Source organism: Psammomys obesus, unplaced genomic scaffold, assembly GCF_907164565.1.
Source record: "Psammomys obesus unplaced genomic scaffold, mPsaObe1.curated_primary_1811, whole genome shotgun sequence".
Lineage (NCBI taxonomy): Eukaryota > Metazoa > Chordata > Mammalia > Rodentia > Muridae > Psammomys > Psammomys obesus.
In genome coordinates this window covers 468,470-492,964 of record NW_026593931.1, presented here as the reverse complement: position 1 = coordinate 492,964, position 24,495 = coordinate 468,470, and the positions used below count along the sequence as shown (strand labels likewise).

The 24,495-nt window shown below is 50.2% G+C and overlaps 1 protein-coding gene across 6 annotated transcripts in view; it reads left to right on the top strand.

Moving 5' to 3' along the window:
• Positions 1-24,495, top strand: part of Iqsec1 (IQ motif and Sec7 domain ArfGEF 1) — a 337,227-nt gene that overhangs the window by 221,559 nt on the left and 91,173 nt on the right. The gene's annotated exons all lie outside the window — the stretch shown is intronic.

The following is a 24,495-nucleotide window of genomic DNA, read 5'->3' as shown; positions in this document are numbered from 1 at the left end:
GAAGGAAGGAAGGAAGGAAGGAAGGAAGGAAGGAAGGAAGGAAGGAAAGAAGGAAGGAAGGAAGGAAGGAAGGAAGGAAGGAAGGAAGGAAAAGAAAGGCCACAGGCAAGGGAACAAAGGGTAATGGAGCCACTTGAGAGTTCAGAACCCAGTAGGAAGTTAGAAAAGTGGACTAAGAGCCAGGGAAGGGGACCTTCACTCTGGATGCCCAAGTACAGGCTCACAGGTCTGAACAAGGCCTGCACAGCTGTGTTTCCCCACTTGGGTGGTTAAGTCTCAGTGTCCCATCACTTCGTGCACAGGAACGGAAGCAGGAAGAAGTCTCCAGATACCTCTTGGCCTCCATGAGTGATAACCTTCTGGGTTTCATGCAGTACCCTGTTCTATGTGGGAATCCAGCATCTGTTCTCTGTGGCTGAAGAGTGGCTCTGCAGAAGGAGTCTGCTACAGGGCAGTAGAGAGTGTTTCAGGCTTTTGCCAGCTGCCCTCTCACTTCAGACACTTTGACCGGATATCTGGCCAGTATGTGTCGGAGGCGGGGGAGTGGGCAGGTGGGAAATTCAGCAGAGGGTCAGTTTGGCTGAACAGCCAGGGACGGGGAAAAGCTTATGGTGGCACAGCTCCAGCTTAATGAAGGAATACAAGACAGGCAAGGGAGAAGAAGGGAATGCATGTCTCTGGGTACACAACTATCTCCTGGCCTTTCTAGTCTTAGCAGCTTACCCAATTATATGTGGAACCAGACCCTGGGGTGAGGCACTGTGGGCCAGGCCAGGCTCTGGCACTGTCTTCTGTGTTGGCAATTTCCCTGTGGTAGTGAGGTGGAAAGGTGGTATTGAATTCAGGGAGATCTGATGCATGCGGGCATTGCTGCTGGCCAAGACCTCACTGAGTCAACAAGAGACACTTGTTGCCTTTAATCTCTGCCAAATTTAGTGGCAGGAAGATCATGCCAGCCCACATGCCCAGCTGGTGCAGAGAAGGAGAACCCTTCCCCTGTTAGGGCCTGCTGTTTGTTGAATTGTCATTCTCCTAACTTCTTACATTGGACTCATAACCACAACTTCAGAATGTGACCCTGTTTGGAAATCAGGTCTTTAAGGGAGTTAAGGTAAGATAGGGTGATTAGGATGGATGCTAGTGCATCTCTTTATAGGAGGAAACTTGGCACAGATGCACTGCTGTGAGGGATGGCTGTGTCCACTACACTGGGCCACAGGTACCAAGAGTTTATATTAGAAGTATTCAGATAAGCCTTCCTTGTCTGGTGACCTTGTCTTGTCAGTTGAAGACCTAAATAGACAAGGCTCAGTAACAGGGACTCTTGCCTGCCTGACTGTCATCATTTTACTGCCTTTAGATGCTGACTGAAACACGGTCTCTGGGCCCTGCACTTTTTGGCTTTGTAATCCTGTAAGTGCAACAGTAGATGGCTGGATTAGATAGATAGGTAGATAGATAGATACATACACACAAACATACATACATACATAGACATGGCTACATGTCTATAGATACAAAAGGGTATCGACATATGCATATAGATAATGATGATGGTGGGCTCTCTACAAAGCAGGGAAAGAGGTCTCAGAAGAAACCAGCCCCACTGGCACCTTGGTTTGAACTTCTGTAGAACTCAGAGAAAAGGGGTTTTTCATGTCAACCTCCAGGCTGTGCTGGAACAGATCATTATGAACAATGGAGCCCTTCCTCCTGCACTCCTGGAAACAGGGAAGCCCAAGGGGCACATGCAGTACCTACCTCATGGCAGACAACAGGAGGGCAAAGAAGACTGAGAATGGGGTTCATCTGTTTTCTCAGGAACACATTCACAGTATACTCACACTGCCCCCAGGATAACAGTGTTGCTCCATTGAGGGACTGGGCTTTCAGGATCACATCCCTTCTTCCAGACCCTAACTATTGCTCTGGGGTTGGGGCATGAACTTGGGAAACAAATTCAAACCGTAATGCAGTCCTTCTAAACCAGTCCTGCACTTACGTCTTACTCTGTCAAGTGGGCATGAGGCCCCACCTCCAGCTTATCCTGAGGCTGTGGAGCATAGGGCACGTGTACAGACCCAATCACTGCAGAGTCCATGTGCTCTCTGTGAGGAGGCATTAGGGAGGCGGTAGAACATTCATCCAAACATGGAATTTAGGGGAATGCCAAAATACCCAGCCACTTAGTAAACAACGCAGTGGCTTGAAGCAAGCACAGGCTGTGGCTTGTCTCACCACCCTATCGTTGTGTAATGGAAACAGTTGAAGGGGCCACAGTGTCCAGGCCTGAGGCTGGCTTCTGTGGGTGATAGTGACATGTGAGTAGATCTATAGCATAGGCTGTACAGAGCTTCATGAGCACAGTTCCCTTGGCTCAGAGCATGAGAGGCATCTTGGTGAGCAGTGTGTTAGGGGTAAGTAGTACATAGGGGTAAGTGTTACCTAAAGGTATGTGAAACCTAGGTGTGCACAGTAGAGAGGCATGTATAATAAGTACAAAGCGGTGCATGACAGAAAGAGATGTGGTGTCAGGGTGCTTGGTCTGTAGGGGTGTGTGGGATGCACATTTTCCATATGGATCAGGCTCCATTGTGGCCCTACCTCATTCATGCTCTTGTGGGCCCTGAGCTGACCCATCTGTGTCCTGCAGGACCGGGAAGACAGGCCACAAGTAAGATTCCCAGGGTAAGGCTGTCCATCCATCAGCTGACTGTTCCCCTTGGAAGACACTCTGGAAATGACTACCCTTAATGTCTGTGTGCATGATAGATGATCAGGAATGGGGGCGGGAACACGAGGTCAGTTAGCAGCTCTTCTGAGGTCTGAAGAGGAGCTGACCTCCTTCAATCAGTCCAGATGCCCTGCTGTGATTATGTCCTAGCATGTCCTTGTTTTATGAAAGACACTCCACAGCAGTAGGGTGTTGGAGTAGCTGATTTACTCTCAGTTAAGAACTTGTGTTTATGTGTGTGTGCGTGCGCATACACACACGTGTGAATGTGTAGCAATGCCCCCTGCTAAGTACATGGCTAGAACACTGCCCAGGGAGAGCACCCAGAAGGAAGTACCCTGGGGCTAAGCTTATCCCTAAGTCTTCATCTTTCCCAAATCTGCACTTAATGGAGCTTACAGCAGAGGGTAGAGCTCAGAAAGCCAGTGGTACCTGCTCTTATTCTAGATGCTGCTAGAGCCCTGTACCTTTTCTCCCTCAGGTTTCAGTTCCAGAGCCTTCCTTGACACCCTGTCTAAGGTAGTGCCACTTTCTGCTCCTCTTCCATATCACCCGTCTTTGTTTTGTTGGTTGCCTTCTCCACCCTGGCAAGTTACCTAACTTGCTTGCTTAGCACCTGGGACTTTTGTCTCCTACTTCCTGATGTTACTTCCAGAAACAACAGATGGGTTAACCAGAACCTGGAGCCTGGTCGTACACTTGTCTCATGTCCCACCCTACTGAGAACGTCATCATCTGTATCTAGCTAGGAAGATTTTGCAAGCTCTGAGTTGTACAGAAAGCTCTGAGCTGCTAGAAAGGAGTCCCTCCACTAAGCCCTTTCTGCCACCCGACAGCCCTTTCAAGCCCCTGAGCCAGGTTGAGATGACCTTGTTCCCCTTCCTCAGGCTAGTCGTTGCTCCCTGGTCAGCAGAAGGTGTGTGGCCTTACCTGCTAGCAGTGCTTCAAAGAAGTGGCTGTGGTCAGGTTGTCAGCAGCACATGGAGTTGGTGGTCAAGGACATCAGCAGCACAGGGAGGTGGCCATGGGCAAGTCAGTAGCATGCTGCCAGGAAACGTACTTGCTGAAACTCAGTAGTGTCTTCTAGTTTTCATTGTAACCTTCTCCTTGCAGCAAGGACACTGGTTTTTCCACTGAGAGGAGGGAGGTAAAGTTTCTTTTTAACATAAGCATGTTCAGTTGGGAAGGCTAGCTCCCTTGCTGCTTTGTGCTTTGTGTACTGTTGTTAGTTTTGTTGTAGGCGCTTGGAAGCTCTTGGCAGGGTCTGCACAGGACTCCAAAGTGAAAGCTACCTGTAAGCCAGCATGGCTCACCATTCCAGGCTTCCCCATTCACTCCACACCACCTTTTTAGTTCCACTTTCCAAATCATCTCTGAAATGTCTCCACTGTCACGGTGGCTTTTGTTCAGTCTGATTAGGTGGTAGGCACACACATGGTTCTCCTCTCTTCCCCATGCCTCTCCTCCCTTTACCTCCCCTTGCCTCTCCACTTTTCTTCACCCTCCTTCTCCCAGGTTGACATGGAACTCAGTGTGTAGCCAAGGCTGGCCTTGAGCTTGCCTGGGTGTTTCTGCCAGTCTCCTGAGTGCCAAGCTTCCAGTCTTCAGCCATTATGCCTGGCTCTTTTGATCTTACATGTTGCCACTTACCTTCAGCACATCCCACCTTCAGGACTGGCAGATCATCTTCCACAGATGTCCTTTAATCTGTCTCTCTGTTTGGATAGCTCCTGCCAACAGGAGAGAGCCCTCTCTCTCCCGGTGGGCTCAGTCTCAGGCCAATGTTGTGAGGTAGTTTTAAATAAAACATGAAATCACAAGGATGGTCCACTGAGAGTCATTGTCTGAAAGGGCACTGAGAACTGAAAGGACAGTGAGGAGGAGGAGGTCGCAGTAGAGCCTCTACCAACCAGCTGGTCTGTATAGTGTGTGTGTGTGTGTGTGTGTGTGTGTGTGTGTGTGTGTGCGCCTGTCTGTCTCTGTATGTGTGTTTCTGTGTGTCTCTGTATCTGTGAAACATAGCAATGGATGGGAGACGTATAAGGCAAGGAGGCCAAAGAGGAGGTAAAGACCCAGGGAGGATGCAGGAGCCCTCTTAGAAGGACACACACACACACACACACACACACACACACACACATACACACACACACCTATGTGCACACACAATCTAGAAGGTGGTCCTGTCTAGGCCCCTTGACTTGCATATCGTCTAGGGACCAAAGAATTTAGACCTCTCAACACAGATGAGAACCAGAAAAGAAGCTTTTACCTATGAGTGGGTTACAGAGTACTGGCAACAAGACAGGTTAGGACAGACACTGTGAAAGACTTCCATGGTGACTAGAAAGCCATGTTGCATGGTGGCTGTTTTAGAGTAAAATTGGTAGGCTCAATTCTTAGGTGTACTATTTTAATACCCTCTCCACACCTTAGTCTCTTTGCTCTATAGCAAAGTAATAGAGCTACTTCTAGCATGAACTGGAGCATGTGAGTTTGTGAAACAGAACGCTGGCTACAATGAGCTGGCAGTGAGTGCTCACAGGGAGAGACAGCACTGTTACCACTGGCTTGGCCAAACAGCTTCAGGGGTGAGGAGGGGCAGCCTTTAGAGTCAGAGTTCCCTAATCTACCTTGAGAAGGATGCCCATGTCTTAGCTCCTCCATTTGGCTTGGTTCCCACAAGGTCCTTGGATTCATTTTTCTCGTTCTGTGGGTGAAGATCCAGGTGGGGAAGAGGCTCTGAGAACCTCACAGCTGTATAGCTCAGCAGTATGACAGGACCAGGGTCTCAGAGCCAGCGCCCTGCCAGCACCTAGATCTGCAGTGTCCTTGGGCAAGTCATTTCTAGGCCTCTCTGCCTTCACACCCAGCAGAGAAGAGTTGGGCCAGGCTCCCTATTGCTTGGAAGACTCGTTTTCCTGAACGGAAGATGGAGAGAATCAGAAGGGCTAGCTCTTGTTTCCACTGATGGCTACTGGCAGACTCTGTGTCCCAGGTTCTAGTTGCTGGTGTGTCCAATTGATCCTGGGCTCTGGTTCTATCCTAACACCAGTTAGAGGTTCTGTTCCCAAGTTTACAAGTGACTACGGCCAGAACCAGCTCCCTCGGATGCTCACAGCTGTCTGTGCTCCTGCTGTCTCCCAGAGACAAAACTCCATTTGACCATGCAATTGTCCTCAAACTTCCTGCCTGTCCAGTCCCTGGGGACAGCTGGAAAATAGCCCAAATGGTGAGTAGGCCCTGCTTCAGACCCCACCCTGGATCCATGCTAGGCAGGTCACGTTCCCTCTTTGGATTTCAGTGACCTCACTGGCAAAATGAAAGGAAGAAGAATCAAGTGAGAGAACCGCTCATTCATTAATTCAGCTGTCACTTACTCATTAGGCCCTGCTCTGGACTACCCACTATGCTAGGGCAAGAAGAACTGAAGCATACCCTTCCCCCTTTACCCTCAATTCTTCCAGTCCAGCAGTTTCAGTTGTGTAGTGGCCTAGAGGGACCTCAGACATACCTAGAGCTGGAAAAATCAGGGGTGGCTTTCTGGTAGTGGTGGCGGTGGTAGTAGCAGTGGTACTTAGGTCATAAAGGACAAGAAGCTGCAGAGAATGCAAGTGACCAGCTTAGAAGTGTATTATCTCACTTATGGGATCACTGGAACTGTGAATTGAAATGAGGGTTTATTGTCTACACCTGAAAATCACCTCTGTTATCCTCACCCTCTGAGCAGGAAGCTCACCCATTACCCTCCCTGGCCTGATTTCTGCCTGCCAGCGTGTATGATCCCTGAGCCAAAATCTGCCCATAGGCTAAGTTCCTAATGGTGACCACCCCTCAGGGAACAAATGGGACATTTTCTGTGCCTTGGTGGTGGTGACTCCATGGGCCATGTGAGTCAGGGTTGAGGGTGAGGGCAGCTCTCCACAGAGTTTCCATGCAGACCTGCCCTCCTTCCCCAGCTCATTCTGGGCTGTGACTCCCTATGCCTTTGAGAAGATCAAGGGAGCCCTCTTTCTGGAGCACTGCCCACCCTCATTCTTCAATCTTCTGTGATAGCCAGCCCTTGTGGAGCACACTACATTCCAGCCCACACAGCCCTGGACCATAATAGTGAGAGGTTACCTCACATCCCCAAGGTCACTCCGTTCTATATTGTCCTCTGCCAGGATAGTGGGATTCCTGCTCCCATACTTCAGTGGGGCAAATTGAGGTGCATAATGACAGAGTATCTCAGAAGTCCAAGATGAGTAAAGGGACTGTACTGTTCCCAGGGACAAGCCTGTGCAGGGCATGGGTAGTATCCATGGTCAAGATATCTTAGTGGGTGCCCTCAGTTTCCTTATCCCTAACATGTCAGGGCTGGGATACAGCCTAGTAGAGTGTGCACAGTCCCTGGGTCCCATTCCCTGCACTGTGAAAGAGGGGGGATGGAATACTGTTATTAACTGCCCAGGCTGAACAGCAGAAGGAAGGCAGGTATGGAACTGGTCAGGGAGCCTGGCATGCCCCAGCACTGAGTGCTCCCCGTGACAGCTGCTGGCCCACTGAGTTTTCTAGCCCAGAGAGACAGATGCTCAACAAAAGTGGTGTCCATAGGTCTGTCTGTGCGTAGAGTTCAGTGGCAGAGCATTTGTAAGGACCATCCCCAGCAAATAGGAAGGAAAAGAAGATCACCCCTCACAGAGGTGTAGGATGTGGTGTGTGAGTCTGCCCCTTCTGGTAGACTTACTAAGTTCCTTACTAAGTCAGCCTCAGCCTGACTTTCCTCCAGATACTCTTAGCTCTTCAAATAGTCTCCTGCTGCCCCAAGACAAGAAAGCAGCCTTCAGAGAAACTGGGAATGTGGTGGTCTTGGGCTATGCCCATTCTAGGCCTAGCTTACTAGCTATAAATTGGACAGACGTGGAACTTGTGGTAAGGAGGAAAACAAAGTATAAAGAAGAATGCAAACCAGGCAGTGGTAGCACACGCTTTTAATCCCAGCACTCAGGAGGCAGAGGCAGACAGATCTCTCTGAGCTCAAGGCCAGAGAGTCTATGGAGTGAGTTCCAAGATAGCCAAGGCTACACAGAGAAACCTTTTCTCAAGAAAAAAAAAATGCAGTGGGACCCAACCCTTCAGTGGTTTTGGTGTCAGTCCCCAGAAGGTCCTGGCTCTACTGACAATGTCATACTCTGTCTGACCAGCTCTTGGGCACAAGATGCTTCCTGCTCTCTCTAGCAGGCAGCCAGCCTGGCTGGCATCTGCTATATAGCAGGTATATAAGGTACAGGTAACTAATACCTGTACCCTCAGCTACAAGTGTCATGGTGCCATGTAAGCCTAGGACAAGAGCATCTGTGCCTGAGCTGAGGGGCTAGGAGACATAGGAAAGTCCAGCCCAATGGACAATCTGGGCAACACAGGGCCTCAAATTTGTCACAGAGACACAGCAGATTCCTAGCTATGGATGGAAACTTGGGGGACAACATGAGATATAAAGTGCTGATAGGGAGGCTGGGAGGAAGCTCAGCAAGGAAGAGAAAGCTGCTATGGCAATTGACATCCTTTGTTCTTGGGCAGAGTGGGGATGAGAGGCTATCCTGGGTCAAAAGAGAAAGTGGGAGGTGCTGGATAGAGGATAGATGGATGATAGGCAAATGGAAGATGGGTAAATGGATGGATGGGAGGGTGATGGATGGAGGATGGGTAGATGAATTGATGGTGGATGGGTAGATAGAGGATAGTATGTCAGTGGATGGATAGAGAGTGGGTATGGATGGACAGAGGATGGATGATTGTTAGGTGGATGATGAGTGAATGAGAGGATGATTGGTGGATGGATGATGGGTGTGTTGATGGATAATGCATTAATGAGGGTATGATGGATGAGTAGACAAGACAGATTGGGAAGATGATGAATAGAGGAATAGATGGAAAAGAAAGGAGACTGGGGAGAAGTAGATGAAGGGATGGATAGAAAGAAGAGAAAATCAACAGATGAAGAGCACATTGAGTGGTGATAAACTTAAGGAAGGGTAACAGAGGGAGGAAGGGGCGATGTGTTGGATATTTTAACCCAAGAGCCCACAGGTGGTGAGACAGATGGTACCAAGGTAGGCAGATAGAGAAGTGAAAACAGAAATTGTCTCTGCCTTCACAAGGCCCTGAGAAAATTCAGCTGTAGAGCATTCCCATCAAGCTTGGTGTGCTACGGAGAGTGAGGCTGAGAAGAGCCATGAGCTCAGAGTTTCCTTAGATCAGGGTTTCTGTAAGGGTTGGGCAGCCTTAAGGAACCGTGAGCCTTTGTTCACTGGTGCTCAGCAGAGGCCGGCCAGGGCTTCTTGTGAGCGCTGATGTCATACAGGGCCTGTAAGGATGGTTTATGGAGGTTCCTGTGGTGAAAAGGAGAGAGGTTGTCTTGTTGTTGTTATTGTTGTTACTGTTTTTGAGTTCTTTTTGGCTTCCAGAACCCCCAGGGAGGCCTTTGTTGAGAGCAGTCTTGTTTTCAGATTAAAAGTTTGGTTTTAGTTTGGGGAATGGACATTCTGCAGCTTTGAGAGCTCTGCTGTGGGAATCAGGCTGGAATCAAGGCAGGATTGTGATGTGTGTAAGGACAAAGCCAGAGCCCTAGGGACAGCGAGGCAGAGCCATGCCTGCCCCTGAGCTTTCAGTGACTTGGTGCTCTGGTGCCTGCTGGCCAGGACAGTTATTTGCAGGTCCTGGGCCCCTTGCCCTTTAGGGTCTTCCTGGGAGCCCTGGGTGGAAAGAAGCCCTCCAGTGGGCGGTAGCCTGTGAGTCACTGTCTCCAGGGACCCCTGCCTGGGAAGCCCCAGCTGTCAGCCCTAGGACGAGCCCTGAGCAGCTGTCAGGTGGGTGGGGCTCCAGCTGGGCCCCAGTCTAGAAACGCCCCAGGAGCACAGCCCACCATGGTCCACTACCCACGGGGGCCTATCTCAGCCCTGGCTCTATAGAAGGTTGGTTGGCATTCAGAATCTAGTACCAGGCACCCAGCCTCAATACCCTTTCAGGCCTATGTTCTGTGTGCCTTAGTTTCTGTACCTGTGTGTCTTAGTTTCTCTTAGAGCCCTGGGAGGAGGCTGCTGTCCTAAGGCACAGTCCCAGTTTGGACTTCTTTTCCTCTCTGTCCAGGCTTCTTCCGGAGCCAGCAGCAGAGCAGACCCTTGTCGGTCATGCAGGCAAGGCTGTAGCCACGGGGCGGTGTTGGGTTTAGGCCTCTGGGGACTGGTGGAGGATGTGGGCCCGCCCTCTCCTCCACAACCTCCCTCCCTCAGTATTGCCTCTCCAGTCCCACCCTGGCCTCTGGATGCACAGGGCGGCCCCTGGCTACCAGAGCCTCCACTTTCCCTCACGGTAGACACCCCCTCCGACCCGCCCCAGTGACTCACTGCTCCCCTGGACCTCCGCCACCCCTGCCTCTTGGCAGGCGGCAGGCGCAAGGTTGTGCTGAAGCCACAGGGTCTGGAGTGTGAGGGACGCTTAGCCGCCAGGGTCTGGAGCTGCCGTCCTCCAGCAGAAACAGAGGCCAGCCTGGGATCACACCACCAGGAACCTGCAGTGGCCTGGGGGAGTCAGGGCCTCCCCTCACCCTGTCTTTGGACCTTTTGTTTTCATCGTCATGAAGAAGGAAGTGACCTGAGAGCCCAAGACAAGAGACATCCCCTGGCTTCGAGGAGGCCCAGGGTCCAGGGCAGTGGCAAAGGCCCTCAGACACTGCACCTCACTGATCCAGGCATGAAGGGTGATGGTGGCGCTGTGTGGGGCCTCATGTGGAAGTACTGCATCTCTGTGAGAACCCTCAGGTACCAGGGACAGGGTGTGGAGGCGGTTTTTCCCTAAGTGGGCCAGGTGAGGGACCTATGTGGTTTGGAGGTTCGGGAGGGAGCAGGGATGGAAGATAGGAAAAGCTGATCCTGGTTCCCTCAAGATAAATGTGTGGTCTAGTGGTAAGGAGGGAGGTAGGAAGGAGAGAGTGGACCAACAGCCAGGACATGTGCTGGCTGCTTCCCCCTGGGGAAGGCCACTGGAGGTACAATGAACAGGAGGCACTTGTTACATAACAACAACCACTTTGGAAAGGGTCTTGGGTACTCCCAACTCCCAGACTGTTATGTCTGAGTGAACAGGGCTGGTACTCTCTTCTCCAGTGTATAGTGAGTGACGATTTCTCTACCTTTCCACATCAGTCACCCCATGGCAGGGAGCAAAGTCCTGAATCAGGTGCTAGGCTGCCCACTCAAGGCAGGCTTAGTCTTTCTTAAACCTGTGTGCACACCAACTCAGCCCCTCCAGTAATCAAGCTGTCTGAAGCGGCTTTCAGGGTTGGTGTGAGGATTAAATGTGACGCAGCCCAAGGGCCAGCAGCCACCAGCTAGTGTCAAGTGTAATTACCCGCAGCCACTGTTACGTCCATCACCCTATCTCCTCGGAAGTCTGTGGGAGGTGCCTGGAAGGTACCCCTGTTTAGAAAGAGTAAAGGAAGGTAGAGCAGAATTTTAAGAACCTCTGGAGAGAGAACCCACCTAGGGACAGGGTTCACCTGGGGAGGGGGCGGAATACCTGGGCTTGGTTCCAACTTCTACCACATCTGATAGGACCTGCCTAGGACTAGAAGGCAGGGTGACACAAGATCTCAGGCAAGATTGGGCTTTCTCCTCTGAGGATAGAATCATAGGGTCTGTAATTTGCATGCAGGACGCCCACTGGGAATATGCCTTGGAGTTTTGAATACTTCCTACTAGTGTGTATTTTACTTAAAGAAAATGTTTTATAAAGAATAATGAAGTAAAGGGTCCTTTCTCTTTCCAGGCTCACTGTCTGGTATGTCAACTGCACAATATCCTCCTTCCTATCCCTTTATCCTCCTCCCCCTTCATTTTTTTTTCTCTTTTTCCTTTTCCCTTTCCTCTTACCTTCTTTTCTACCTTCCTGCCTTCTTTCCTCCACAAGGTATTTGTGCTATCATATAGGAAATACTAGTTAGTGAAAAAGAGCATAATTCAGAATAAGATTTCATTTTGATGATGGTGACAATTATGATGAACAAATCAGGTATTCAGGCACCTGGGGGTTTTCTGCTGAGGTAAAACCTGCTGAGCTCCCTAGGAGTCCAGGGGAAAGGGGAAATGTAGCTACATAGTTCACTCCCACTTTAATAAGAAGCACATGTACAGTAGCTACAGTTGCTCTGCTACAAGGCAAGACTGTCTAGAGCCCTGGATGGTGGGCCTTGGGCCCAGACAGATTTATGGTTTCCAGGCCAACAGTGAGAGGCATTCTGCTTGGACAGGGATGCCAACTGGTTGTGGGAACGGAGAGGCAGAGTCCAGTCCTGGAGTGAGTCACTGGCCACCTTCCCCTACTTTGGTTCATGATGGACTTCCTGGGTGGGTAGCTTAGAGGCTGGGCCCCATCAAGTGTCCAATGTTCTGGTCACACAACTGCCTCGTTCTCTCCTGGGGTTTCTAGTGGTTGGCTCACTGGAGGACCCTTAGGACCTGTTTGAGAATGTAATGGGCCAGCATGAGGAGGGCCCTGTGTCTTGTACTTCTGATTAGCTGTTTGCACAAGTGCCTTAGTTTCCTCACCCACAGAATGGGAATATTGTAAAACTCGCTGTGGGAAGGTAGGAAGTGCTTGTGGCCACTGGTAGTTAGCACTGATGGGTGGTCATTTCCCCACTGCTAATGGGAGAACAGCTTGGGGTGGGTGTGGGCACTGTGATCTGCACTGTGCAGCCCTCATAGAGACCATGTGTCCTGTGCTTAGCTGGGAAAGATGGACTTGGGGGGTGGTGTGGGGATGGATAGGGGCTGTTCAGGAATAGATCCCTGCCCCCATCTGCAGAAAGTTGAGGCCACTCCCCAGAGCTCAATATGAGCCTAAGCAGACTCTGGGGCAATCCCAACCCCAGACTGCCAGGGGAGACCTAAATCCACAAATCTGTGGTGGGGGAGAACTGGCAGCTGCTGGAGGACAAATTGAAGGGTTATGATGGGACAGCACATACTTTTCCACTTGCGTCTTCAGATTCCCCTCCACATGAGCCCGTCACCCCTGGCTGGGTCCCACTCACATCTGGAAAAGCGTGAGGTGTACATAGAGCTGTTACTGCTGCCAGCCCTGGCTCTCTGCCAAGGGGATCCAAGGCTTCAAGTCAAGGTCTCTGTGAGGGCCATACTGGCTGCTATTGGCTCCTAGGCAGGACAGCAGGGGGTGCAGGGCCATCTGGGTCCAATACCCAGGCACTTGGAAGATGTCTCTTTGGCTGTTGCTTGAGTTTGCTAGGCTGTTTCCATTCCCGGGGAGAGAAGCAAACTGAGCCAGGCTCCGAAGGAAAATTAGCAATAGGCTCTGGTGGACGATGCCAGTGGAGCACCTAGGTGTGACCCCCTTTCTCTCCCCTCCTTTCCTTGAGTCTCAGAGGGGGCTGAAGCAGTGGGCAGAGAGGAAGAGGAGGGAACACAGGCCCAGAGGGGCTCACTTGAGCTAGAAACTTGGCTTAGCCTTATGAAAACCACTTTGGACACATTTGGAAGGCATTGACAGGATGCCTGCAAGAAGTGGGCCCCAGTGAAGAGGTACCTGTAGCAGTAGCTTATCAGATTTTTTTTTTTACATCGTCACCCCCTATTTGCTTCAACAATGAGCTTCATCTGGTGACATTAGTATTGTAAGTGGCCTTCAGCAAGTGCTCAATCCCCCTACCATTTCTCTGTGAGCACCCTCACCCTATACCTCACCTGAGCTTGTTCCCATAAGGCTGTATCCCCAGCCTGTTTCCCATGGGCCATATCCTCATTATGTTTCCCATCATGCTACATCTGTTAACATGTTAACAGTTAGCTTTAGCTAACATAACATAAGTCTATGTTATGTTAACATAAGTCAACCTAACATAAGTCTAGAGTCACCTGGGAAGAAGGAACCTCAACTGAAGTATTACCCAGATCAATTTGGCCTGAGCTCATGTCCGATGGGCATTTTCTTAACTGCTAATTGATACAGGAGGGCCCATCTCACTATGGCAATGCCAGCCCCAGGAAGGTGGGCCTGAGCTGTATAAGGAAGGTAGCCGAGGAAGCTGGTGAAAGCAAACCAGTAAGCAGTATTCCTCCATGGTCTCTGCTTTAGTTCTTGACTACAGGCTCCTGCTTGAGTTCCTGCCTAGACTTCTCTCATTGATGGAAGTGTAACCCAAATAAACCTTTTCATCCCCCAAGTTGCTTTCGGTCAGAATGTTTTATCACAACAACAGAAAGCAAGCTACCACACTTAGCCAGTTCCCCAAAGACCTTATTCTCACCCTGTCTCCCATCAGACTGAATCCTCAGCCTGTCTCCATCAGGCTCGAGAATGACTGACACATATCAGTATATTTGGGTGAGAAAGATGAGTTTGTCCCTTGAGAGCCCAAGAAGCAGTTGCATCTCCTAGACCAAGCTGCCCCTGGGCATACAGTGCCGACTAGGGTGGGCTCAGAGGAGCAGGCCTACCCTGAGCCTTGTAGGCCCTTCTCTCCTCCTGCTGCAGCTGTCTCTGGACAGGAGGGCTGGGAGCAGATGGCATCTAGGCCCTGAAAGCGTCCCAGGAGCTTCCTGGATAATCAGCCATCTGGTGCCCCCCACAGGAGGCCCTGAGCCTGTGCTGTTCCCATTCTGTACTGTGCTTGCCCAGGGAACCTATGTCAAGGGAAACCTCTTTCCCACTTTTAGCTTCCTCCTGCCTTGCTGTTGTGTTCCTTCTCCTTGCTGGGTGGTGGCTCTGCACTACAGGTCCCAACCTACCTGCTGGCCCATCCCGTTGAGCCCACAGTGGCCAGAATTTCCCTGACTGCATAGCCCATGCTGGCTTAGAATTATATATAAGGCTGTGCTCCAAGGTAGGTCCTACCTAATCTCAATAGACAATAGTGCAATGCCCTCTGGGCCACCATGATGCCAGACCAGAACCTCAGGAGAGATTCTCACAGGCAGCAGCCAACATTGCTTTAAGAAGGGTCACTGTTTACTCTGCCTGAGGCCCTTCTTGGTGATCCATACTAGGTGGCACTTATTCTCAGAGCTCACAGGTAGGGTGGCCAGAAGCAGTCCCTGCACATGGGACCTGCCTTCTTTCCGTCATGATACACAGTGTTTGCTTAATACCTACTATGTACCAGCTCAGTACATGCCAGGAGCTTGACTGCAGCAGTGAACAAGGCGGAACATCCAGGCCTCAAGGAGCACATAGGAAACAGACAAGTGAAGATGTCATCAGATGGGGGTCACTCCCAAGAATGCAAAAGTGGAGGGATGACAGTAACAAGTGAGCCAGCCAGAACAGAAGTCTTTAGGACTTAGGATAAATGGACCCAAGATGTAGCAAGCCCACACGGTGAAATGCTGTTAGCCATAGAATGAGTGAAATCTCAACCCTAGCTACAGCCTGGCTGACCCTGGAAGATGTGCCAAGTGAAAGAGGCCCATCACGAAGGCCACATGCTGTCTGACTCCGTTCAGAGAAGTTTCTGGAACAGACATGTCTACCAAGACAGAAAGCAGAGTAGGGGCTGCCCTGGCCATGGAAAGGCACAGAGAAACGGGTATAGACTTGTTTTGGAGGCAAGGTCAGTCTGAACTAGGATGTGGTGAGAGGCATGAAGATTCTAAAGCATCCATGGGCTCGCTTTAACTTGGTGAATTGCTTGGCACAGGAATTACTTCTGAATTTCTACAAAAGGAAGTGGAGAAAAGAGAACATGGTCTGAGCAAGTAGCCTTGAATGGAGGTTGACCAAGAGAGTGAGCTGAAGAAGACCCTTGGGCAGAGGGTACATCAAGTACAATGGCCCTGAGACAGGAGCCACCTGTATGTTTGCAGATGTAGTTAGAAGCCAGGCAGTCAAGCAGGAGTGAGGAAGGAAGTGGGCAGGGCCAGCCCCTACGGAGGACATGTATATTTGGGGGGTGAAGGGTGGGTGGGTGGAGGAGAAACAGTGCATGAAGTCTCTAGACAATCACTACACTTCCATAAAGAAATGAGACCAGAGGGAGGCAGTTGGCAATAAGGAGATGATGGTCATTGTCTAAATAGGAGACATTGTCACTGAGGGATACAACACAGGCTGCAGATGGTTACAGTGAGAATTCAGACAGAAGCAACTGTGTTCCCCATTGGAGTGGGACAGTGGGGGGCTGCAGTGTGAGATGAAAGTTCCATGGATGTGACCTCAAGGAGTGATTCCAAGAACTCTCCAGTGTGGCCTTGTGTGGTGTGGGGTCTCTGATTCCTGCAGGCCTCAGAGAACCCTTCTGACCCAGAAGATGAGGATGGCCACCCAGCCTTGTCAAAATGACACCTCTGCATCCTATTTAGTCCCAAGCTGGTTTCAAAGTAAGTAGGGCATTCTCTTAAGGATAGCCACCTTACTTAGCCTTTGTTGGGCAGGCTCAGACTGGCCCTCAGTGGGACCATGGTACCCACGTGGCCAGAAACCCAGCCTGGGCTTGGCATTCTGAACAAAGCAGGCTGGCCGAAACTCGAGTGGCCCGAAACGCGATAGGTCACAGAAGGCTGGCCAGAGAGCAGCTGCATTATTTATTGTCTGTCCAGTGAGGCTGTTTAAACTGGCCAGGCCTTGAAGGAACTCTCTGGGCAGTATCTTGTACAGGGTGGGTGTGGGCCCCAGGGTGCTGGCCCCCTCACCCGGGGCGGAGCTTCCTGGATGCCGGCTGAGTGAGGAGGAAGTTAGACGTCAGGGCTGTGGTGGGGAGGTCCCCTGGTAGGGAGAGCCTGAGGTCCTTCGTCCCCAGGGCCTAAGGAGGCAGGCCAGGCACTGGCTCCAGGGAGATCTCCAGTCTTCCCCTGTGACACCGTGAGTACCACTTGCCTCATCTGGGAGCCTGTGAGGGGCTGGTTACTCTCAGCTGCTTCTAGGAGCTGTTTAAAGTAACTGCTTTTCTCTGCCTGAGAGACACAGTCTGAGCCAGGCCCTGGAACCCCAGGTCCTTCCCTACAACTGTCAGAGGGTGACATCAATTACAGGCAAAGCTCTTCGGGGACATTAGGCCAGCGTGGGCCTGGAGCTACACAAGGCCCCTGTGCCTAAGCAACTATATGTACAGGTGCCTCACAGGTACCTGAGAAAGGGGAGTTGGTCACAACTACTCCACAGCTGAGTAAACTGAGTCCCTTAGGACACAGTGGCTCAGGGCTCCTGGTATGTGGCCTGATATATTTTCTGTCCCCACTGTCATCCTCCCTTGACATCTTAAAGCATAAAGTTTGGAGTCTTGGGAGAGTCCCAGCTAGGCCCAGTTGCGGTTCCTGCCTATTAGAGGAAATTGGTGCTGGGAAGATCATGCCTTGGAGAGTCCTGATCCACACCCCTGAGGTGCCACATACCCCACCTCCACCCCTATCAGAAGCCACCTAACCAATGGCAATTTAGCTCATTTCATGTCTTTGTCTTTCTGAGCCAGTACAGGATAGAACCTGAAGCTCTCAATCCTGGGGCTGGGAGAGTCTTGGAGGGACTGTCCTCCAAGTGATGCTGTTGTCCAGGGAAATACTTTTTGGTGTGTTTGTGTGTGTGTGTGGCAGGAGGGGGAAGTAGCTGGGCTCATCTACATCCCAAGAAGGTTGTCTTCCCTGATCCCATCCAGACTCATGACACCCCAGACAAGGAGACTTTCAATGTTGGTTCTGTGTAAAATCAGCCTCAGAGAGGTGGAGACATCTGTCTGGTGTCATTTGGCCAGTGGATTTTCAGGAGCTGGAGTGCAAATCTGGAAAGGTTCTAGGCCTTCACTTCTATGCAGCCTTTTGTTTGGGTGCCAGGGAAGGAGAGAATGTTCCATTACTTCCCTGTTGTTGGGTCTGTTTTTCCATATGCCAAGAGCTGGGCTTCCATCTGAAGATCCAGGCTGGGTGTAGGAAGCTGGGATGAGGGAGTAAGGACATCCTTGCTGCTCTTGTAGCTTAGCAAAAGCCTCCTGATAACACGAGGGACTCTAGATGGTCAGGCTTTTGCTTGCAGCCTTTATGGGACTCTAAGGCCCAAGCTGGATGCAGGCTTCTGTGCCCAAGTCCCATGTCAGTTCAACCCAAAAGACCTTAGCGCAGGTCAGAAAGGATGTGACTAGGAGCTAGGACAACCAAGTACCCACAGGGATCTCAGACAGTTGCCTCACTCTTTCTGTCATCTGTGAGCTAGCCAAGTGAGATCAGGAGCCTTTCAGCAATTGGTAACTGTGACTTCAGGCAAAGTTGTTTGCACATGAATACATTTAAATTAATCAAATCACATGTTAAGCATTTATTAGGTACTTACTGAGTGCTAAGCCACTGTTTTGTCTGTGAGACTGCAAAAGGTGATAAATTTGGTCTAACTAGTTGCTCACCTTGCATAGGGTTCTCAGACAAAACTGAACTAACATAGCAGTGTGGTGAATCTGAGAAGGTAGGTGACACAGGGTAAGGGAAGGCAGGATGCTAGGATCTGTTTTATTTTGATGAACCCACATTGCCTTTGAGAAAGCACCTGCTAGTCATTAGGCTGCTGAGGCCAGTCAGAGGGGTGGGGGAGTCCTCTTTATGGTCCCTCTTCTCTGCTCCATGCTTCCTCCAAGGCCAGGCCGCTGTGAACAAACCTGTGCCCCAAATTCAAGCCAGTATGACTCCGGAAACTCCAGGACAGAGGTAGCAGGATTGGCCAAGCAGAAGGTGAGTCCAGGCTCTGTCCAGCAAGTGGGGCACTGAGGCGACTGCCAGCTGGCACACAAAGTAGGGTGCTGGGGTGTGGTCAGGCTGCAGGTTAACAGCCCAGACTCAGGGTGTCAGCTCTGCTATTTTATTGGTTATATGACCTGTTACAAACCTCATCCCCGGGTTTAAGCCTGCCATGAGGACCTTGTTACTTCCAAGTGAGAAAAGGTCCAAACCAAGCAGGCTTAAGCAGAAAAGGACTTCAGTGATTCGAGAAACTGTAAGGTGAAGGGTGATTGCTTCAGGAGCAGCAGAATCCATTGGCTCAGCTGGTGGATTTGGTGTTTTTCATATTTACATACTGTGTTCACCCTGAGGCAGGCTATCACCTCACATCCCTGGCTTGTAGCAACTGTTCAGAAAACCTTAGCCATCTCCTTCCATTCAGTGTCACCACCCTGTGACAAGCCAGCTGCAGTGAGCAACACACTTTTCACTCATAAGGTTGTTTGCCATGCCCTGGGGGAGGTAGGACGAAAAAAGAGGAAATTGCCACACAGGACAGTCAGGGCTGAGGAAGAGGTGAGCCATCAGGCCAGAGAAGGAACATCACAGTTCTCAACATGGGCTCCCCAGGGGCTTCCTGGGGGGGAGGTAACAATTGTGTTATATTTTAATGCAATGAGGTGGGGTGGGGACTTGGCCTGGGCAGATCTCAGGGTGGGCTGCCCAGCCTGGCCTGAATTAGGCAGGAGCCCTACTTCATCTTCACCACAACTGGTGTGGGACTGACTACTGAACCCACACCAGTGGATGTGAAAAATAACCCTGTAGCATTCAGGAAAGCAGAGGCAGGAGGATCTCTGTGAGTCTGAGGCCAGCCTGGATTACAAAGGGAGTCCAGGACAGCCAAAGCTACACAGAGAAACCCTGTCTCAAGAAATTGAAAAAAAGAAAGGAAGGAAGGAAGGAAGGAAGGAAGGAAGGAAGGAAGGAAGGAAGGAAGGAAGGAAGGAAGGAAGGAAGGAAAAGAAAAGGAAAGGAAAGGAAAGGAAAGGAAAGGAAAAGAAAAGAAAAGAAAGCTAGTCCTGGGCTCCGTGCTGCGTAGTGGTAGAGCACTGGTATGGCAGGTACAAGGCTGTGGATTCTGTCCCCATCCTTGAGAGTAAGGAGAGGGCTCCAGCTGTGGCTATGAGCCGCAGTTGACCAAGTGCCTGGTGGACATCTACTGTGTTCAAAGTTCTGTCCAAAACTCTGTATGTTGCCTTGCTGCTGCATCACATGGCAACTACTGAAAGCTCCTCACTCCTTTGGAGAGAATGGGCAGCAGTGTCTGGATCCAGAGCTAGACTGACTTGGGGCTCATGATTTGGATAGGCTCTGTAGCCTTGACTGCTGTCAGGTGGCTGCTGGGATGTCACCCATGAAGGTGACATATAGGGAAGTCATCATGCTCAGAACAGGCATGTGCTCAGGAGTGTGTTGAAATACCTTCCCAGCAGGCTAACTGTAGAACCTCTGTCAACAGCTGCTATGAAGGCAGCCACAGTTGATCTGAAACCAGAGCCTGGAGACAAGTGTCACAGCCAAGCCTGGTGAAGGGTGAAGTGAAAGAAAAACCTTGGCTGAAGTGACAAAGGACATCCACTTGCTTTTAAGCAGCAGGGTGTTTAAATCCTGTGTACTAATTGACTCCTAGTGTCGCATCCCACTGGGGATGGGAGGGGCTGATGGAAAGAACATGGCTGTGTTCCATGGCTGAGAACCACTTCACAGGGGGTAAACAAGCGTGGGTAGCTCCCTATACCTCTGGGAGCCTCAGTTTCCTCACCTGGGAAATCCAAAGTTAGGATTATATAACACCAAGGAGTCTATCAGGGGCAATGCCATGACAACAGATCAGTAAACACCTGGATTATTAACTCCCAAGAAGAGGCATGGTCTCAATTTGATCCAAACTCTTGAAGTACTGTCATTTTGCAGCCCTGGACTTCAGCTTACTGGGAAGCTGGTTCAGGCTCAGTGCCTTAAGGTAGGCTCCAGTTTAGCCTGTGTAGCAGTCAGGCCTAATGCTTGGCAAACGCTGATGTGAAAGCAGAGTTTCCAGTATGTCAACTCCTAGATGTTCTTGACAGTGAGACAAAGAGAGCTGAGAGGAAAAAGAAAGCAACCAGTGCCCTTTGCCCTAAAGCTGCAGCCCTTCTGGGAAGCCAAGGTAGATGCCTAAGACACTTCAGAGTGCCAGGGAAGAAGTTCTGAAAGGTTCCAGGAGGAAGTGGTATTGAAGGCAGGTCTGGTGGGAGCCAGGATAGAGTGCTAGATAGGGTAGGTAGGTCACCCTCCATAATGGTGTATGTAGAAAACAACCAGCCCTCTAGAGTCACATGGGCCTGGGCATGTTGAGGACTTACATTAAGGCCAGGAAGAAAGGCAGCTAAAGCCTAGAGGTCCAGCATGCTATCTCCTTCCATGAGAGTCAATCAACAGTTGTCATTTTCTTCATGATTTAAGAAAAAGTCGCCCCACACTGGTTAAGCTGAAAGCTGTTTACCCCCTTCTGTTCCTGAGGAGGTCCTGGCACCTGGGTCGGCATCCAGACCCAGCCTGATCCATTGATTTATCTGAACTCACCTCAGTTCATAGTGTGCCCCAGGATACCTGGGGTACTTGCTGGAGGATAGATTAGCTGGACAGGCCCTGGGCTGAAAAGAGGCAGGGCCCTATGACAGAGAGGATGGATCCTAATGGAGAACTGTAGTGCCCTTTTGGGGCTCTTGGTCTTACAAATGAAAGAATTTAAAAATTAAGATTCAAAAGGAAACTTGGGATAATTTTATTAGAGTTTAAAGGAAATACAATACAGGCAAGCTGGAAATCCCGTCGGCCTCCAGGAGAAGGCATGCTGGATAGTCATGCCTTTGAGTTAGACATGGAAGTCAGAGAAACAGAAAGCCCAGGGTGGCTGGGAAAAGATGCTTAGGAGTACAGAGCTGTGGATCTGAGTTTAGATGCCATCAGATCCCAGGATCTTGTGTCCCAGCGCAGAGGAATATTTGCACAAGGGGTTAGAAGTAGACATAGAGATGGCTGGTTAAAAAAGGAAAAGTACTCCAAGTCTAGAGGTGGGCCTAGGAGCCTGGATTAGGTTCTTTGTGTTGTCTGCCTTGCCTGTTTGTATTTTCTGGGCTCTTCTCCCACATGCACTGTGGGTTATGAAGCCCAGATAAATTCTGCAAGCTGACTTATTTCCTAGGTTAATGTTGATGTTTTATTTAAGGTTCCTATTCTGCAACAGTAGTGTTTCAAGCTTTTCTGCTTCATCCACTGTCTCTTCAAGGATATAAAATATTTTGTATCCAATCTGCAGTACCTGTAGATACAGGCTGTGTGGAAATTTGGATTGTTAAATGTTGTGGCAATCTTCTGAGCTCCCAACTTAGAAGCTGCAGCAACACTGGGTTATGACACTGTGGGCATTTCAGGGGTAGTTTACCAGGGGATGGGGTGGGACTGGTTCCAGAGAGGTGCTACCCACCAGGTGCTGGGGCAGGGTGGGGCTGATGACATGAGGAAACAGCTACTCCCTCACTTCCCCTTTCAGCCTGATGTGGAAGGTGTGACTGGCCTGCCTCCTTAATCACCTCATGTCCTGTCAATGGTCACCCTGCCCACACCCCCAGTGCACAAGCGGAAACTGAAGCAGTAACTTCAATGTGTTTCATTCTGTCACCACACAGGGAAGTCTGTTGGTAGGGGTTCCACTGCTCTCTGGATCTACTGCCTCGTTGTGTTACTCAGAAAAAGTCAGTGAGCCTTAGGTTAGCATTTGCAAAACTGAACTGTCTCAGAGTAGAAAAAGAGGCTCATGGAAAGACTCTGGCCCAGTGCCAGGGACTTCAAGCACTTAGGATTTCTCTCTCTTTGGGTGGTCGACTCCAAGGGCCACACCCTCCATGCCTCAGAGTAGAGGATCCTGCCCTGAGCAAGCTAGGTGGCCTTGGACCAGTCATTCTGCTTTTCTGGGCCTTGGATAACTCATCTGGAAAATGGCTTAATAACTATCCTGGCATAGGTGAGAAAGGTTAACCAATGCCTGGTCCAGATGAATTTGCCCACCTGTCAGGCTAGGCACCTAAGCGTCTTTTCCACTGACACCATTTTCCTCCAGGAGCTGGGCTAAAAATATGCCCAGTTAATATCTCCTAAATGCTCTCTGTGTGTTGGGCATTGCCCAGAGTGGTGAGGGAGTGACATTGGAACTCCTTCCTCCTGGAGTGTCTGGGGCTCAGGAAACAGACTACAGAGTGCAATGGGGCAGTGTAGTTTTGAATGGCCTCCTGGGTGGTCAAAGGGAACCTGAGGCCAGGAAGAAGGATGTGACGGGGTGAAGGACCAGCTGGGGATTCCAGCTATAAGGACAGAGGGACTGGGACTTTCAGCAGAATCCTTTTGGGGATGTCTGTTTGGGCAGAGAATCTGGACACTCCACTGTTGGATAGTGCTCACCTTGTTGCCTCAGCACAGGCTGGAAGAGGACAAGCTGCAGTGATAGGGAGGTAGCCTGGCTGGCAGCCCCAGACTGAGGATGATGAGGGCAGTGGAGAGCTATACTTCAGAGAGGCAGTGGAGATCAGTCCCATTGTCAAAATCCCTGAGAACACATAAGCATCCATGTTTCCTCTTCAAAGGTAGACCCCAGAAGTCACATGACCCAGCTCTGGTTCTAGAACATATGCCCAAGACAAGTCACTGTTTTTCCTTAGTGCTGGCCTCTTGCAGTATAGTAAGAGTCATGGCTATGGCTGGGCAGCCTTATGTGCCAGGTACTATGGGCTCTTTGTACCCCATCCCTACCTCACTGTGGTACTGGTAACATCATGCGGGACTCTTTGGCATGTGGGGTCTGCTGGACATGTTGAGAACCGGTCTGAAAAGACTGACTATATTTGAGAAGGAGTTTGTGCCAGAAATACTAGGCACTTGCTGTCCAGCAAGAAAACCGAGAGCTGAAACACTAGAGTCCTCTGCATGAGTCCAGGTTTCTCTTGGATGTCATGGACACAGCTGATTCAAGTAAAAAGAGAGTCCAGTTGTAGAACTTTGAAATGCTCCTCCCAAGGCAGTGTCACACATGCTAAGGGGGCCTGATTGGCTACCGTTATGTTGAAAACAAGGGGAATTCTCTTGGCCACAGTTATGACAATAGTAATAGGTAGGAACCAGAGCCCACACAAACACCAAAAGATGTGGCCCTGTGTTGTCCGCTCACATGGCAAACTGTGGGGTTTCTTCCTAAAACAGAATTGATGGGGTTTGCAGACTAAAGAGCAGACTAAAGCTGGCTCCCTTAGGGAGAAGCCTAGGCTAGAAGGATTTTGAGAAGTCACCCACCTGTTAGAGCAGAGTTTCTCGACCTGTGAGTCGCAACCCCTTGAGGATCAAATGACCCTTTTATAGGGGTCACCTGAGACCATTGTAAAACACAGACATTTACATAATGACTTAATTTTTTTAAAGATTTATTTATTTGTTATTTATACGGTATTCTGCCTGCATATATGCCTACAAATCAGCAGAGGGCACCAGATATAATTATAGATGGTTATGAGCCACCATGTGGTTGCTGGAAATTGAACTCAGGATCCCTGGAAGAACAGCCAGTACTCTTAACCTCTGAGCCATCTCTCCAGCCCTACATAACATTATAACAATAGCAAGATTACAGCAATGAATTAGCAATGAAAATAATTTTATGATTGGGGAATTAGGTCACAGCATTAGGGAGGTTGAGGGTCTATTTTGTTAGAAGATCCTGTGAGGTTTGGTTTTTTTTTTGGGGGGGTGGAGTGGGGGGAGCAGGGCAAGCTGAGTACTTACACCAAGCAAAGCATGATGAGCCCGAGGCCAAAAGGATGAGGTAAGGGGTGGGGGACCCAGAACAGGGAGAGGCTTGCAACTCAGCCTCAGCTTCAATTCTGTTGCTTCATCTGCCTGCAGAGACACAGCAGAGATAAGGGTGAGCTCCACCCACTGGGCCACTAGGGAAAAGGGAAGGGCAGGGGCAGGGCAGGGCAG